Source organism: Mauremys mutica, chromosome 4 (genome assembly GCF_020497125.1).
Source record: "Mauremys mutica isolate MM-2020 ecotype Southern chromosome 4, ASM2049712v1, whole genome shotgun sequence".
Lineage (NCBI taxonomy): Eukaryota > Metazoa > Chordata > Testudines > Geoemydidae > Mauremys > Mauremys mutica.
This window is the reverse complement of record NC_059075.1, coordinates 58,690,886-58,708,912: the sequence shown is the minus strand read 5'-3', so window position 1 is coordinate 58,708,912 and position 18,027 is coordinate 58,690,886. Positions and strand designations below refer to the sequence as shown.

The following is an 18,027-nucleotide window of genomic DNA, read 5'->3' as shown; positions in this document are numbered from 1 at the left end:
TCCAATGTCCACAAGGCCAGATTTTTGTTCCTTAGAATTCAGACTTGCAGTGTGTGCAACAAACAAGATATTCTAGTTCATCTGTGAGTGAGGGACACAAGTGAGATGGCTCATCAGCCTGTCCTCTGATCTATGTTTCAGCTGTCATGTTTGTTGGCTGATTCAGCAGAGAGGCCAAGGATTAAGTCAGTCTGGAGACTGAACTGCCTACTAGCCTCCATGTCAGGGTTAAGACATATTGGTAAGAGAATATCAAGTAAATTGGCATTGCCGATTCATGTGATATACCATTCCTTGGCTAAATAATGGCTGTAATTCTTCAGGGCTGTCAATCCACTAGTCACAAGCAGAAATACATTTCCACTTCATTATTCTTTTGAAAAACAAAACAAATAGAACCCGAGTCAAAGATGACAATTTTGAAGGGAGTCCTAGAGCACTGATCCTTTGAGGGACCTTTGCTGTTTTTAAAGAAAAGCAGGGTAGTGTCACCCACTGACAAAAAAGAAAACAACTCCCCCCCCCTTTGGATAAACTGGATTCTGAAATAGGGCATAGCTAAGAGTAAAAACACATCACTCCTACTAGTAAATCCTACATTAAATGATTGCTAGCAAGTCACTTAGAAATATTGCAAATGCCAGCAGGAACAGAGACAATAATACAAAGGCATTTATACAATGGATAGAAATAGGAGAGGCAGGAATCAGAATAGCTGAGCTTGTCTCAGGAAGATTCAGTGTTTACTTTCTAAATCTACAAAATGAATCTGAATTCTGAACAAAAGGAAACAGAAACATGCTTTGGATAGGAGACTTTAGCTATTGAATCCCTGCATATACATTTAATAAGAGAAATGATGAGGCAGTGTAGCCCACTGGATAGGGCAATGGGCCGAGAGTCAGGAGGCTTGTGTTCCATTTTCATCTTCACAATTGGCTAGACAGCTGTGTGCTCTTGGGTATGTCACCCACTCTCTCTGTGGCTCGGTTTACCTAGCTGTAAAATTAAAATAATAATACTTACCATCTTTTAGGTCTAATCTTGTCAGTACTTAAGCACATACATAGCTTTACACGCATGAGTAGTCTCTTAGAGTATGTCTACACAGGGATAAGAGACCGGTAGCATGGTCACAGTGGCTCACAGGGATCAGGCTGCAGGTTAAAAATCACCATGTGGCTCCAGGCACCAGTGAAGGAAGCCGGTGCTTGGGGCGGGAAATGGAAAGGGGCGGCATGTCCGGGTCTTCGGCGGCAATTCAGCGGCAGGTCCCTCAGTCCCTCTTGGAGCGAAGGACCCGCTGCCGAGTTGCCACTGAAGACTTAAACAGCGTGGCTGAGCTGCCGCCGAAGTACCGCCAATTGGGGCTGTATCTTTTTTTTTTTCCCCCACTGCTTGGGGCAGCAAAAAAGCTAGAGCCAGCCCTGCATGTAAACATTTGGGCTTGGGCTGTCCACCCTCACAGGGTCCCAGGCCTCAAGATCCAGCCCAAGTCCAAGCCCAAGCCCAAACATCTACACAGCAAGTTTTCAACCCTGCAGCCTGACCCCTGGGAACTCAAGTCAGCTGAGCCAGGCCAACCTCAGGTTTTTTATCCATGTGTAGACACTTAGAGATCAGTAGAACAACTTGCCTGAGTAAAGTCACACATGTTTAAGCATTTGCAGGATTAAAGGGCTATAAAAATGCTACATGTTAATTAAAAATGCTACATGTTAATTAAAATGTTTGTTATTAAAATGTGGACAAAGTGTTGATGATATTTGCAGGAGTTGTGACGGGCAAGGAGAAACAGCTATCAGTATAGATAACATTTGGGATAACAGTGCTATCTTCAGAACCATTCTTACTCCACAGTTTGTGAGCATTAAGATGCCAATTAAAACTTCAAAAGACATGGCAATTGCTACCACATAAGCTAAGAAAAGAATATTGAGAAAAGTCTTTATGGTAGTGTGGGGAGGAGAATAGTCCAGATGTATCTGCATTTCCCTGCTTTGTTTGCTGTGTTGTGCATTGATTGTTATTTTGTACTGTAATTATTCCATTTTTTTGAGTAATGGTTGCCATAATATTTTTACCAGTTTTGAAAAACTTAACAAAAATAAAAATACTTAAATACAAATAAATATAGGAAGGGGAGAGAAATAAGAGTAATATTTGACAAAGTACAAGTTAGCACTAAAACTAAGATAGTCAATGGAACGGAGAAACCTAGAAAGCAGGAGTACTTTAACACAGGTGTGATTATGAACAACAAAGTATAAGTTTGCAATTTGGCAGAGGAACCAAGCCTCTGCCCGCCCAAAGTACATAGAGAGGCATTATGTCTTTTTTGAGACTGCACCTGAAATACTGCAATCAACAGTAAGAAGACATTTGAGCAAGCACAGAGAATAGCAAGAATAATAGGTGTTAGATTTATATTGGGCCACTCTCCCTGACTTCTGAGTGAGCAAGTTCAGGCCACAAAGAGAAGAGATTAAGGGAGCTAATGTGTTCCCTTGTTTTGTACATGGAAAAGTATTAACCTATGTCAGAATCTATTTGATCAGAGAAGCCTAAAAACACTTGGAAAGGGTTGTTTTAAATTAACAAACTAAACCTGAAATACCTCTGAAATAATTCACTTGAAAAAAACAGACCAGATCTGCCTGTTTTTCTTGGTCCACAACCACAGTTATATCTATAGCTAAGGTCTGAGTTTGGATTGACCATAGAAGTTAGACTTGCTGATGAAAATAGGCCATCGTTCCTTGTTTCAGGCAGATTCTCTTCTAGCACAATCTGGAAGTATATGAAGAGTCATTGTGGACCCAATTAAAATGACCCTATTCAAAAATCTTATGTACTTGTCCTATGTGATGTATATGTTTCTGAATAAAAAGTGGTTAAATTAGGTCCCTAGGAGTTCATCAAAGATGTATCTTCCAGATTGCACAGTACAGCATTTAAACTAGTGTAAAATGTACGATATTTAAACTTTTATACACTGTATAATGAATGGAATATATTAACGAAGAGACAATCAATGTGCTTATACAGAAATACTTAGTGTGCTAAGAGAAAATTTAAGGCACACAGTTTTAATAGTCTATAAAATGTTTGTTTTAAAGATACAAAACTGTTCAAAAGCTAAAATGAAAAGTTTTTTAATTATTCATGCATTTTTTTTAGATTTGCAGATTTGGCCTGTCTCTCCACAAATGAGTAATCCAATCTGTGGTAAGTATGTTTACAGATAACATCAAATCAATCAAAATTCTCTAGAGCCTTTACTAGAAAACTGTATGAGAAATTCTGAAGATTTCCTGTTGTAAACCACTCATCAGTTTTCTTTGTGTGAGCTTTAGAATCTTAATCAATCTGCTGTTAGGATCAGGAAGCAAACGGCACTGCATAGTGTTAAAAATAAGGAAGAAAAGACTATAAAATCTATGACTCTGGTTTTACAGCTGAAAAAATATGGGTAGACTGCTATACTTGCACAGGGCTTTGTTGATTTCGGTTGCAGGATCCGGGCTTATCTTCTACACTACATTTCTTGGTAACCATTAGGCTTAAAAAATAATAGGTCAGCAGAGCCTCGATGCAAGATTCAAGCCAAAAAACATTTCTCAAGAAAGAAAGAAACCTACAAAAATAAGTTGTTGACTAATTACAGAGAGGCAGATTAAAAGGATCTTATTTGGCTCAAACTGCCATATCCATGTGATTTGCAGGAGTGTGTATTGCAGTAGAGTATAAAACCACTTAGGTGACAAGATGTCCTGATTTTATAGGAACAGTCCCAATTTTGGGGGTCTTTTTCTTATATAAGCTCCTATTACCCCCCACTCCCTGTCTCGATTTTTCGCATTTGCTGTCTGGTCACCCTAAAGCCACTAGGAAAGGAAAACAATGTGTTAGATTAAAAAAAGTGATTTACTGGATTCAAATCAAGCAAACATATGATTTGTGAAGCTTTATGAGTATCATTAAAGAGCTTTTGTGGTTTTATTGGCTCTACAGCTACCTAATCATTCCAGAATCCTTTCATGGACAAGTTAAACTTAACTCAAGGAATATGACAATTTGAATTAGTATCCTCCCCTCCCACCCCTGGGACTCTGGGCTTTTACTGGAAATGGTATTTACTGTTCACACAATATGACAGATTAAAGCAGGATTTTATTTTTCTTCCCACAATAAATTGCTTTTTTAAGTACAATCATTTGGTATTTAAGAATCAAATTTTAAAAGAAACTGATTCTAAAAACTGAGTGTTTAGATTACATCCATTTATTTGTTACAGCTGTATATCAATAGAAACCTTCTAGGTACTAGTTAGCTTACTGCATTTCACATTAACACCGAGGCACACAATAGTTACTAACAGGTTCATACTTAGCACAAGCCACCCTTATTGCTTAACACATCCTATTTCCCTCATTTTCAGCCTTATTTAAAATAATTTATCATATTTGTCAAGCAAAATCTCTTATAATTTGTGCACATTATGATAGGTACATATTGGTATCCCCATTTTCCAGATGCAGATACTGAAGATCAGAGAGGTCAATAGCCTGAGTTTTCAGGAGTCCCAAGTTTCCATAGCTACAATGAAGTCAATGGGAGCTGCAGGTGCTCAGCACATCTTAAAAACAGGCTGTAAGTGACTTATGTAAGTTCACATAGGAAGTCACTGGTACTTGGGAGAAGAGAACCTAGGGATGCTAATTCTCAGTCCCCTGTGCTAAGCACTGGACCACAGTGCACAGAATCGAACCAACAGAGATTCCAACTCTTTTCAGAAGCAAACACTACAGCCAAGTTAAAATAAAATCATGCCTCATTAGAATGCGGTCAGCAGCTGTGGCACATATCAGTTGTGTGGTTTTTCAAGGTAAATGAACTCGATCTGACCCTTTGGAAAATGTTCTCAATGGAAAATAGAAAAAGTTTCAACACCAGTGTTACCTCAAGAGCTTTTGTTTTACTAACTTCTTATAAGTAAATGAGAAAATGTATATGAGAGCAGAATAGCTCCTCTCTACAGAACTGGAGTATGTCAGCCAGCAATTTGGTCATTCTGCATTTAGCAGAATCAAAGTAAAATATAACTACTTAAACCTATTACACGTTTGTCGGGTCACATAAAAAGTTTTCATTTATGAGAAAGGAAACTGTATATTGCCTAAAGGGAAACGGAGTTTTTGGAATTGATCATGGTTTCTACATTTACAGACTTGGCCTCTCTATCCAGAAATGAGTAATCTGAGTAGCAGTAAGTATGTTTACAGATAACATCATATCACTTAAAATTCTCTAGAGTGTGCACGAGAAAATGTGCATGGGAAAATCTGAAGATCTCCTAAACCATTTAATAGGCTGGTTTGGATAAACCTTGTGTAAATGCTTTAGTATGTTAATTGTCAGCTGCATTAGAATTGGGTGCATTGCTTGTTACTCTAAGACTAATTATTTTTCATTTGTTTACACTGAACTGTTTTTACCATTTATTAGCCCAGTCACCTACTTGATCCATCACCAAAGGATAGTATAGTAAGAGAGGCTTCTCTTGAATGCACCCATTATACACTTGTGATGTATACACCTCCAAAAGCCATGATTTCATCTTCAGGGAGTTCAGTTTCCATAATTTTTTATTATTAAACATACTACATCATACATTACTTATTCAGGATGAAGTTAATATTCAAAGAACATGGCTAAGGATTCTGGCTTTCTGGCTAGGTAGCCCTCTTCCTCTGAGTTCAGTAAAAAGGGTGACCACATTTCTAAATATCTATCCTCTTTTGGCGCTTCTCTTGTGTAATACTTGGTGTGAAAGCTTTTCCATTACAAGAACAGTCCATATGTTATTATACCACAACTCCACAAGAGGGGAGGGGGTGTCACATTTTCCAGTAATGTGCAATACAGAGTCTTGCTGCTAACAATAAAAATGAGATTAATTTGTCATTCTGTTTAAAATGTAGATCTTTTGCTGGATCATTAAGTAAACAGGTCAGGAGATCACTAGAAAGCTGACATTATGTCATAAGACGAATCTCTTCACTAATTTCCTCCAAAACCATGTAATTCCTGGACAGAACCACCATGTGTTGCAAGTATGTTCCCATTTCCCTGCAACCCCTCAAACAGAGTGCCTCCCTAGTAGCAACAGTGTGATGGATCTTAATATTTCCTTGAAGTCAGCTAAAGACCAGAGTTGCAGACTTGCCCAAAAAAGAAAAGAAAAAAAAAAAAGGATAAAGCCAGACACAGCCATGACTATGCTGAGGAAATGCATTGCCACTATACACTCATTGGTGGTCTGTGACAAAAGAAGACACATGATAGAAATACTAATAGGAATGAAAAGTGGCACTTCTGAAGATGATGAATATTCCTATCTTAAAATCCCAGGAATTTTTGACAACTTTTTTTCATTAGTGAGAGAAAGTGATGAGCCAGCATTTAAGAAAATTAGAAATTCTTTGGGCCTAAATCTGGGCTTTCCTGTGGTCCTATTACAGCTGTTGGTTACAAAGCCAGCTAAAATGGCCCTCGAGAATACAGTCCTGTGCAAGGCTGGAAAAGGAGCATTCAGGCTAAGTAGTTGGGTGCAGGAGGGAGTATGGCTCACTCCCACTTTCCTCTGCACTGATTTTTTGTTTCAGATTACTATTTTTTAAATCACTGTATAAGGTGTGACATATAGTAACATTACTGGTCTCTCTTGTTTACTTTTGTTTTATCCTTCATTTTGCCTGTTTTAGTGTTTAAACGAATGTGCATGCTATAAAGTCGTGCAAAAATGCCTTGAAAAATGCAGGCTGAATATTTTGAGTTTTTTGCATATATGGCACCTTCCATCCCACAGAGTACATTACAGTGTCCTATTGTAAGCCATTACTGGCAGTAGTGTATTAGGAATCTATGATCGACCACCTGACCAGGACAGTAATGGTGATGATGAAATGCTAAGGGAAATTAGAGAGGCTATCAAAATTAAGAACCCAATAATAGTGGGGGATTTCAATTATCCCCATACTGACTGGGAACATTTCACTTCAGGACGAAATGCAGAGATAAAATTTCTCAATACTTTAAATGACTGCTTCATGGAGCAGCTGGTACGGGAACCCACAAGGGGAGAGGCAACTCTAGATTTAATCTTGAGTGGAGCGCAGGAACTGGTCCAAGAGGTAACTATAGCAGGACCGCTTGGAAATAGTGACCATAATACAATAGCATTCAACATCCCTGTGGTGGGAAGAACACCTCAACTGCCCAACACTGTGGCATTTAATTTCAAAAGGGGGAACTATACAAAAATGAGGGGGTTAGTTAGGCAAAAGTTAAAAGGTACAGCGACTAAAGTGAAATCCCTGCAAGTTGCATGGGCCCTTTTTAAAGACACCATAATAGAGGCCCAACTTCAATGTATACCCCAAATTAAGAAACACAGTAAAAGAACTAAAAAAGAGCCACCGTGGCTTAACAACCATGTAAAAGAAGCAGTGAGAGATAAAAAGACTTCCTTTAAAAGGTGGAAGTCAAATCCTAGTGAGGCAAATAGAAAGGAACACAAACACTGCCAACTTAAGTGCAAGAGTGTAATAAGAAAAGCCAAAGAGGAGTTTGAAGAACGACTAGCCAAAAACTCAAAAGGTAATAACAAAATGTTTTTAAGTACATCAGAAGCAGGAAGCCAGCTAAACAACCAGTGGGGCCCCTTGACGATCAAAATACAAAAGGAGCGCTTAAAGATGATAAAGTCATTGCGGAGAAACTAAATGGATTCTTTGCTTCAGTCTTCATGGCTGAGGATGTTAGGGAGATTCCCAAACCTGAGCTGGCTTTTGTAGGTGACAAATCTGAGGAACTGTCACAGATTGAAGTGTCACTAGAGGAGGTTTTGGAATTAATTGATAAACTCAACATTAACAAGTCACCGGGACCAGATGGCATTCACCCAAGAGTTCTGAAAGAACTCAAATGTGAAGTTGCGGAACTATTAACTAAGGTTTGTAACCTGTCCTTTAAATCGGCTTCGGTACCCAATGACTGGAAGTTAGCTAATGTAACGCCAATATTTAAAAAGGGCTCTAGGGGTGATCCCGGCAATTACAGACTGGTAAGTCTAACGTCGGTACCGGGCAAATTAGTTGAAACAATAGTTAAGAATAAAATTGTCAGACACATAGAAAAACATAAACTGTTGAGCAATAGTCAACATGGTTTCTGTAAAGGGAAATCGTGTCTTACTAATCTATTAGAGTTCTTTGAAGGGGTCAACAAACATGTGGACAAGGGGGATCCGGTGGACATAGTGTACTTAGATTTCCAGAAAGCCTTTGACAAGGTCCCTCACCAAAGGCTCTTACGTAAATTAAGCTGTCATGGGATAAAAGGGAAGGTCCTTTCATGGTTAAAGGACAGGGAACAAAGGGTAGGAATTAATGGTAAATTCTCAGAATGGAGAGGGGTAACTAGTGGTGTTCCCCAAGGGTCAGTCCTAGGACCAATCCTATTCAATTTATTCATAAATGATCTGGAGAAAGGGGTAAACAGTGAGGTGGCAAAGTTTGCAGATGATACTAAACTGCTCAAGATAGTTAAGACCAAAGCAGATTGTGAAGAACTTCAAAAAGATCTCACAAAACTAAGTGATTGGGCAACAAAATGGCAAATGAAATTTAATGTGGATAAATGTAAAGTAATGCACATTGGAAAAAATAACCCCAACTATACATACAACATGATGGGGGCTAATTTAGCTACAACGAGTCAGGAAAAAGATCTTGGAGTCATCGTGGATAGTTCTCTGAAGATGTCCATGCAGTGTGCAGAGGCGGTCAAAAAAGCAAACAGGATGTTAGGAATCATTAAAAAGGGGATAGAAAATAAGACTGAGAATATATTATTGCCCTTATATAAATCCATGGTACGCCCACATCTCGAATACTGTGTACAGATGTGGTCTCCTCACCTCAAAAAAGATATTCTAGCACTAGAAAAGGTTCAGAAAAGGGCAACTAAAATGATTAGGGGTTTGGAGAGGGATCCATACGAGGAAAGATTAAAGAGGCTAGGACTCTTCAGCTTGGAAAAGAGAAGACTAAGGGGGGATATGATAGAGGTATATAAAATCATGAGTGATGTTGAGAAAGTGTATAAGGAAAAGTTATTTACTTATTCCCATAATACAAGAACTAGGGGTCACCAAATGAAATTAATAGGCAGCAAGTTTAAAACAAATAAAAGGAAGTTCTTCTTCACGCAGCGCAGAGTCAACTTGTGGAAGTCCTTACCTGAAGAGGTTGTGAAGGCTAGGACTATAACAATGTTTAAAAGGGGACTGGATAAATTCATGGTGGCTAAGTCCATAAATGGCTATTAGCTAGGATGGGTAAGAATGGTGTCCCTAGCCTCTGTTCGTCAGAGGATGGAGATGGATGGCAGGAGAGAGATCACTTGATCATTGCCTGTTAGTTTCACTCCCTCTGGGGCACCTGGCGTTGGCCACTGTCGGTAGACAGATACTGGGCTAGATGGACCTTTGGTCTGACCCGGTATGGCCATTCTTATGTTCTTATGTTTTTATGAATGTAAAGTTTTTGTGTAAATATCTGATATTGGGGAGTGGGCAGATGGATAATGGAAATTAAGAATGACTATTGCTCAGGGAGTTAAATGAATCATAGTAATAATACATTTCCTTTATAAAGAATTACTAAGTTTCCATCATGTCATAGTAGTCTTGCCATGTTATTAATCAGTTTTGCTAATGAACTGCCTGTAGAAGATGTTTAAAACCTCTTATCATATTAATAGAATGGTCATGTTGTAGTAGCTGATTTATGATCAGAGTCCCATAACACATCAGCTATGTCATCACAAATCCAGTCACTGAACTGAAATATTTAAAAATACTTCCTTTTACCTAGTAATTCTGGCTGGCTTTCTACATTGGTTTTCCTTCTCTCTGTCTCGGGGACGTGGGGAAGGAGAATTTGTAACCATTTTTCTGTCTCCCTGTTGTATGAATTTGATGCTCATGAAAGTGAGAAGAACAGCACTGAAACCAAACATTGGGACAAATTCTTCAATGACAGGTAACTTGTGCAATCCCCAGAAGCCAGCAGGGCTACCAGGATTTTAAGTCAGGGCAAAATTTGGCTTCACGTGGAGTTTTGCCTGGTTGAGCAGTGCTTGCTGGGACTTTAGCTTGTTCTCTTATTTCATGAAAAGAGTAAATGTGGCCCAAGAGACAATGTGTAATCCAACATAATATGAAGAAAGCTGATGAAAATAACATGGCAGGTTTCGAAAAGTAAATCTCTAAGGATATTTTAGAAGGCATTCAAAATCCACAAAATAGTTTGGAGTTTACTAAAGCTTTGCAAGTAAGTAGAAGGTCAAATCAGGTGAAAAAGGACAGTCCGGGACTAGATATTTAAATCTGATCCCACCTCAACCTTGCTGAGCGTATTTGCAGTGGCTGTTTTAAACCCTTATAATCTAAAATATATTACAAACTTCAGCCTAGATACCCCTTCCCCTGGAAATAACATGGAGAAGGGAGACAAAACTCCACAAGGATGCCCTGGGGGCGGGGAGGGGGTTTCCTAGAACTGCTGAACAGAGCCATTGTGTTAATTTTCAGGCTCAAGAGAGAGCAATATGCCCCTCTCAATCCCAATCCGTACTATCTGAACTAAACTGGATTCCTGTATCAAAGACATCTGTAATAGTGCCACCTGGTAACTCCTCCCCCTAATGTCATGTAACTATAGTGCCCTCATGGCCAAGATGGAGTCCACTGTGTGGGGTGGGTCCAGCCATGAAAAAGTGTGCCCAGAAACACAGCAAGGAAATGCCTTTCCACCCTGGGGGCACCTGTTTCAAACCCCCTGGAGTAAAAACACACACACTGGAGAATAATAGAACGAATATAGGACAGGGGAAAATGTATTTAGAGGGATGAATGGAGAAAAACAACAGGGGGAGAAGATAGGGGGAGCAGTAAAACAAGGTTATATCCAATACAGGGACCCACAGGCCCATTGGTACCACAGTATGAAAGGGTAAACACTTAGCAATGTGTTTAGATTCAGAGTTCAGGAACCCTGGGCCAAGTTCTAGTCCAGTAGTGAGTCCTGGGTGCTCCTGGTCATCTTCAGCCCCAGGAAAACTTTCCCCAACAAACCCTTCGGGTGCCCTCTTCTGCTGCCCTCTGTAAACCCATCCATCAGATAACCACCCCACTTACCTAGCTACAACCTCCCTCCTTATTCCCAATGCAAGGTCACAAGCCCCAATATTCACAGCCCCATACGTTTCTGCAGAAGCTGATTAAGGTTTCCTGAGGCCCTAGGACAGAGCAAGTCCTCCCCACCTCTTCCACCTGTGGTCCCACCCCCGTTCCACCCCCTCCACATATGACCCCACCCATGGCCCCACCCCTTTCTGCTCCTTCCCTGGGGCCCTGCCCCTGTTGCACCCAGGGTCCCCCCCCATTTTTCTCCCCCACTGCAGCCCCAAGACCCGAGAAGCTCTGTCCCCCTACTCAGGGCCGGTGCAACCATTTAGGCAAACTAGGCAGCCGCCTAGGGCGCCTAGTGGTTGGGGGCTCCTAAAAGCCCACTCAGGCGAGGAGGTGGAGTGAAGGTGAGCTGGGGCAGGGTGGGGCGAGGGCTGCCTGCAGTAACGGGGGGGGGGGCACACAGGGGAACCGCTCCCCACCCCAGATCACCTCCACTCTGCCTCCTCTGCTGAGCACTCAGCCCCCACTCTAAGTCTCCTCCAATTGGCACTGCAAGCCTGGGCGGGGAGGAGAATTAGAGCGGCGCCGGCATGCTCAGCAGAGGAGGTGGAGCTGAGGTGAGCTGGGGTGGGCTCCCCAGGCAGGGTTAGCTGCCACGAGTCTCCCCGGGTGGGAAACTTCCTTGCAGTACTTGGTCCTGCTAGTGAAGGCAGGGGGCCAGACTCAATGACCTTTCAAGGTCCCTTCCAGTTCTAGGAGATTGGTATATCTCCAATTATTACCGGCCCTGCCCCTACTGTAGGGTGAGAGCTCTCCCAGCCCTGAGGCTGTGGCAGATATTGAGAGCTCCTCCAGTCCCGGGGCCACAGCAGGGGTCCCAGTGCTGGGGCTTCCCTTGCTACCCCCGCCCAGCTTCTGCCAGGGACAGGGTTGGGGGGAACTGGGGGCTTCCCTGCAGCCCCCTGGCTTCTGCTTTCCCTGCATGCCTGGGGCTCCAGGGGTCCCTGGTTGGCTGGGGGCCCTGGGCATGGGTCCCGTAGGCCCAGTAGCTAATCTGTGTTTCTGGGTGACAGTTCCCATTTGGCTGCTCTCCCTCCTGGGCTTCAGGCTGGTTCTCTGCTGCTTCGCAATATGAGGGCCTACTTGTTGTAGGCCCTCTTGCTGGGAGCTCCAGACACACCCCACCTGTCGCTCTCCCTCTCTCTCTGCTCCCCCTCCCCTGGAACCACCAGCCTGTCCTCTGCCTCAGAACTGCGGAAGATCTTTAAAAACTCCTATCATATTAATAGAATGATCATGTTACAGTAGCTCATTCACGATCAGAGTCCTCTGCCTCAGGAAGAGGTTTTAAAGGGGCTGTCCTCTCTAAACCCCAAGGGGGTTACACTCACAAACTCACCACCCTGCTACTAAAGAGGGATTGTTCCCTATTGTGGAGTGTTGGGTTCACCAGCCAATCTAATTTTAATTAACTCAGATCCTGGGGCATTTAACTGTGTCCCTTCGGTTTTCCTGACATTCAGCCTAACCATTCCTTTTATCCTGTTATTCCTACTCTAAGCAGTTGTCACTCTTCTTGATATTCCCTCTTCAATTATTTGTAAATAGCTATTGTAATCCTCATCACATTCGTTATCCAGTTCTATATTTTAGCAGCACATGTAATTTATAGGAATCTTATAAAAAACAGTGAGACACTATATCCATGTTGGTGTGGCTATTTATTTGTTAGACTTACTGCTTTTCACTACCGTCCAAGTTTGTGCTAGGAGCACTATAAACACAAAATATGGCACGGTCTTTGCCCTGAAGAGGTTATTTTCATAACTGGGCCATATGTGTTTGCTATAGCCATATATTTTATTATTATTATTTGTATTACTGTAGTCTAGGAGCCTCAGTCATGGGCCAGCCCCCACTAAGCTAGGCACTGTACAAAACATCACTCGTTTTCTTCTTTTGTTTAGTACTTAGCAGCATTACAAAACATAGGCAGCCTTACATAATGCTTCCCTGCCTATCAACCTTTGCCACTAATCTACTCCATCCCTTTCCCCATTTTTGTTGGATGTTTAACAAAAGCAATGCAGGATAAAACTTATCCCATGTTGTTCCCAAGTCTAATGTAATGTCTCTCTTCTTCTTATACTAATAAAATTAATCAAACACTTGCATTGGCAGGATCTAATCTATTTTAATGGAATTTAAACAAGATTTCCCAGTATTGTAGAGGGTTGTGGTGATTTTTTTTTAATGGTGCCAACTGCATCAGAAAAATACTGGAGTTGCTTGAAATTTGCCTTAGGGCTTGACAGCAACATTATTATCATTGTCTCTCAAAGTCAGCAAGTCATCCAGACATACAAAATCAATCCAGAAACAGAATCCTGCAGTGTACACCATGGGGTATTGAATAGATAAATGTTCATCTGTAGAGATGATAGAAATGTATTAATGGTGATTCCTATGATCTTATTCACTTCCAAGACATTTTTTAGTTGTTAGGGTCAGGAAGTCAGGAGATGGAGAACAAAGATCCCTCCTGACAGCTTGTGAGCATCATCTATCCCATGGCAGTGTTTGCAAGAGAACAGTAGCATCGTTAATCCCGGTATCCTGGCTAATAGCCCAGTAAGCTGGCAAAGAGATCCAGCAGTGTGTGAGCATTTGGGTACTCTGGAGCAGGTGGTAAGAAAGAGAGAGAGAGAGCCATTCACCACCTCCATGCCATAGGAGAGAGCTGAAATGCTGCCTCCAACTTGTAGATAGGGGTTAGAAACAAGCTGAGGGAAGAGACTAGGGTAAAGAGAACTGGCATGTATTTTTTTGTTTGTACTGTTGTTGTAGCCGTGTTGGTCCCAGCATATGAGAGAGATGAGGTGGGTGAGGTCATATCTTTTATTGGATCAACTTCTGTTGGTGAAGAGCTACACAGGAGCTCTTCTTCAGGTCTGATATTACTTTTGCTGAGTTTATAAAATGCAGGAAGTCACACTTTCTCCTTACCACTATAGGTTAAAGCATGGCCTGGATCACAAAGTTTGATTGTTCTTGCAATTTTATCCTAGCTAACGTAACTGCAGTGCTATCCTTATCTATACAAACATCTGGTACTTGACACTGTGTTCTGCTTGTCCTTATAAGGCAGGATCGGTGACATGTTCCATCATGATGAGCAAAGTGCCACCTTAGAGCTCTGAGTCAGTGAAGGGAACTAGCCACTCATAAGAAGGGTAAGAATTTGTCTCCTCAGGTCAGCTTTGACATAATTTTTATCCAAATAAAATATACTCAATACTTGTTTCAAATGTTTGATTTATACATAAAGTTGGCCTACCAAGCCTGGGAAGCACATCTGTGGCTGACCCCAGTTTTGCTTCAATGTACTCAGAAGCTTGCCTTTTGAAACTCCCATGGAGTCAAAGGGGTTCTCTATATCTCCAGTAGTGACTGGGTTATTGGACTGGGATTAATGTGGCAAAATCTTGTTGAGACAAGAGGCTGATGTTGAGCAGCCCCACCCTGTGTCTATCTCACACACTTTCCACACAGTCTTATGTGTTGCCAAATTCAGCCTTGAGTTAGACATTGATTATATTGATCAGTGAAAACACATCCGAGGAGAGGGGGGTTACACTTTTGCACTGAACTTCTACATGTCAATAGCTGATAAATGTTGTTCTACTATATGACTGAGAGGCTGTTTTGGGCTTAATGTATTATAACTAGGGATCTTTGCCTGTCACGAAGATTGTGGAAGTCACAGATTCAGTGACTTTCCGCGACCTCCATGACTTCTGCAGTGGCCAGAGTGGCTGACCCCAGGGGACAGCCACACTGGCCACTGCAGGAGTGGCACTGCAGCCAGCCGCTGGGGCAGCCCTGGGCCCCTGAGCAGCGGTCCCAGGGGTGGCAGGAGCAACTGCTGTTGGGGGCCTCCAGCAGCGATCCCGGGGCAGTCGGAGCTGCTGCTGCTGGTGCTGGCCAGCCCTGTCCCCCACCCCCAGCAGTGACCCCCCACAGCATACTGCCCAGTAGCGTCCCCCCACCCCTCCACAAGATTTAGTTAGGGGTATTTATAGTATAAGTCATGGATAGGTCACAGGCTGTGAATTTTTGCTTATTGCCCATGACCTGTCACTTTTACTAAAAATACCCATGACTAAATTGTAGCCTTAATTAGGCTTCTCCAGAATGCATTAGCACATAACTCATCCTTCAAATGTCTGAGGCAGCTAAGTCTCTTCTATGTATTTCATGAGGGTGAGAGAGAGAAAGTTAAAATCTTATTAATTTAAATAATTGTGCCTTATGTTAACTTGCTCCTTCCCCCTGTGGTGTGGCAAACACCAAAGCACAGGTTTTCCCTCATACACACAACCTCCACAGTCAGATATGTTTTTTAATAGTGTCTCTGTGTCTGTAACAGAGGGGCTTCAAATCATGGGTGGTCTAAACTACAGGACACATGACCTCACTCTAGCCTGACAGACCTAGAACCTCCTTTTTCCTGCCCATGAACATGCTGTACCACTGTGATATCTAGCCTCACACACACAGGGGATGACAAATGCTTTGAGTGTCTTCAACACTTCTCTAAACCATCCACCAGATGGAGATTTTGTGAGCACACCACCATGCTTACTCTTCTCCCACCCTTGGAAGTGTCACTGCAATGTCCTAACCCAAGAGCTGTTACCAAGGGACAGCATCGAGCCCTACACTCCTGACCAGTTTATAATCGTTAGCAAGTCCCGGTGACCATAATTTATACAAAACACATACTGTAATTCCCCAAATCATACCACTGTAGCATAATACAGGTTTAGTAAATTTTATTTATATATCAATTATTTGCTGTTTTTCAACTAACAAAGCCCACACTATTGTATATTGATGAGTCTAACCGTTAGAAATACTAACTATACAGACAAAACTGTGTATCCTATAAGTGTACTAGCTAAAAATATTTATAGTGACTGTTTCCCTACCTTAATTGTTAATTGGTATATATCATTCTAGCTTTATGAATCAAACATTTACAGTGATCCCCATTTAATGCCCAAAAATTACCACAGCATGGTGCCTGATATACCATAGTATATTCCTGTGCTTACAATCCGAGAAAGCTGCAGTACTCTAGACAAGAGTGTGGTGAGAGTCAGAAAATGTTGAATTTGTCGTGATGGACATTCTATGTCGAGATTCTGTCCTCAAATACCCCCTTGCCATCTCACTAAAGTCCTATGGCTAGGCACAGATATGGAATTTGCCAGGTTGTGTTAGTGAGGCATAGGTCTCTACCTGTGGAAAGACCACTAGTGAAGTTAGCTTGCATACCCCAGAAAGTGGACAGGGTTGACATGGGAAGGGGCATGGCCATGGGGTCCCAGGAACATAGAACATTTTCTAAGCCGTATTTGCTATCTGAGCTCCTATACCCACTTAAAGTTGTTGATTCAGAAGAACTCCTGATGGAAGGTGGCAGTGTAAAGACCACTGGCCCATTTCAGGGGCCTAATCTCCTCTGAGATGCAATAAATTGTGTCTCTCGGTGAAAGAATGGCTGAATTAAGCACATAACATACAAATATACAAATGGAGTCACTCTGTTGCTTTTAAAATTAGATTTGAATCTAGTGTTTCACTTTGCCTCACAATTTTTTTTAAAGTATTCCTGCTAGATATAATGCAGACAGGTGCAATACCTTTTTATAGGCATTGGAGCTCTGTTTGATCAGCTGTTAGGTCACTTGAATATACACTAGTATTAGGCTTCTTTGAATAAACTGAAATTGTGTGATCTGACTCTATAGTTCATCTTTGTGATGGATCTCACTGTTAATTCATAAAGAGCATATTAGCAAGATCAGTTTTTGGGGGGATTGCATTCATGCAACACTCCTCCCCCTCTCCCAGCTTTTCTTGATGTGAAAAGATCAAATGTTCTTCTGGGAAATTATGTGTGTCATGACAAACTATTTTTTCATTAATGTAGGGTGTTTGGAATGAAGACTCCATTCCAATGTCTGGAAGATGAAGTGGTAACTGGTTGCCCCTGGCATGTCAGAGGCATTGACTTACCTATTGGTTTGAGGAGCCTGCATTGCTGATCAAGTGATGGTATCATTCTATGTTGAGCTGATTGTAATTTGTGGAGATGGCCTGTTCATAAAAAACAGAAAAACACTTCAGAAACATTTACCCTCAAAGTTTCCAGAATATATTAAAACCAAAGCTGTGCATGTTTGTCTGGGATAGGAAAGTGATTCTGTTCATTCTTTTTGCATCTAAGTTAGAAAAAATATGACCTAATCTTTGAGCATTTAAAAAATTGTATATAGAAGTAATCTATACACAATGGGCCTGGTTCTCATTTTACTTATACTGATGTAAATCAGGAGTAACTCTTCTAAGTGAAAAGAACAGGAGTACTTGTGACACCTTAGAGACTAACAAATTTACTTCAGCATAAGCTTTCGTGGGCTACAGCTCACTTCTTCAGATGCATAGAATGGAACACACAGACAGTAGATACTTATACATACAGAGAACATGAAAAGGTGGAAGTATGCATACCTACTGGAAGAGTCCAATCAATTGAGATGAGCTATCGTCAGCAGGAGAAAAAAAAAACCTTTGAAGTGATAATTGAGATGATCCATAGAAGGTGTGAGGAGAACTTAACATAGGGAAATAGATTCAATTAGTGTAATGACCCAACCATTCCCAGTCTCTGTTTAAACCTAAGTTAATTGTATCTAATT

At 41.4% G+C, this 18,027-nt stretch overlaps 2 long non-coding RNA genes across 2 annotated transcripts in view; one reads left to right on the top strand and one right to left on the bottom strand.

Moving 5' to 3' along the window:
• Window positions 1–862: 862 nt before the first annotated feature.
• LOC123368110 overlaps window positions 863–18,027 on the bottom strand; it is a 67,538-nt gene continuing 50,373 nt past the window's right edge. Inside the window, exons 3-4 of the long non-coding RNA XR_006578692.1 lie at window positions 17,345–17,425; window positions 863–999 (exon numbers count right to left, since the gene is read on the bottom strand). This is a non-coding gene — a long non-coding RNA (uncharacterized LOC123368110). The remainder of the gene's footprint in view (window positions 1,000–17,344; window positions 17,426–18,027) is intronic.
• The window catches only part of LOC123368111, a 32,306-nt gene continuing 17,472 nt past the window's right edge, over window positions 3,194–18,027 (top strand). The window contains exon 1 of the long non-coding RNA XR_006578693.1: window positions 3,194–3,228. This is a non-coding gene — a long non-coding RNA (uncharacterized LOC123368111). The remainder of the gene's footprint in view (window positions 3,229–18,027) is intronic.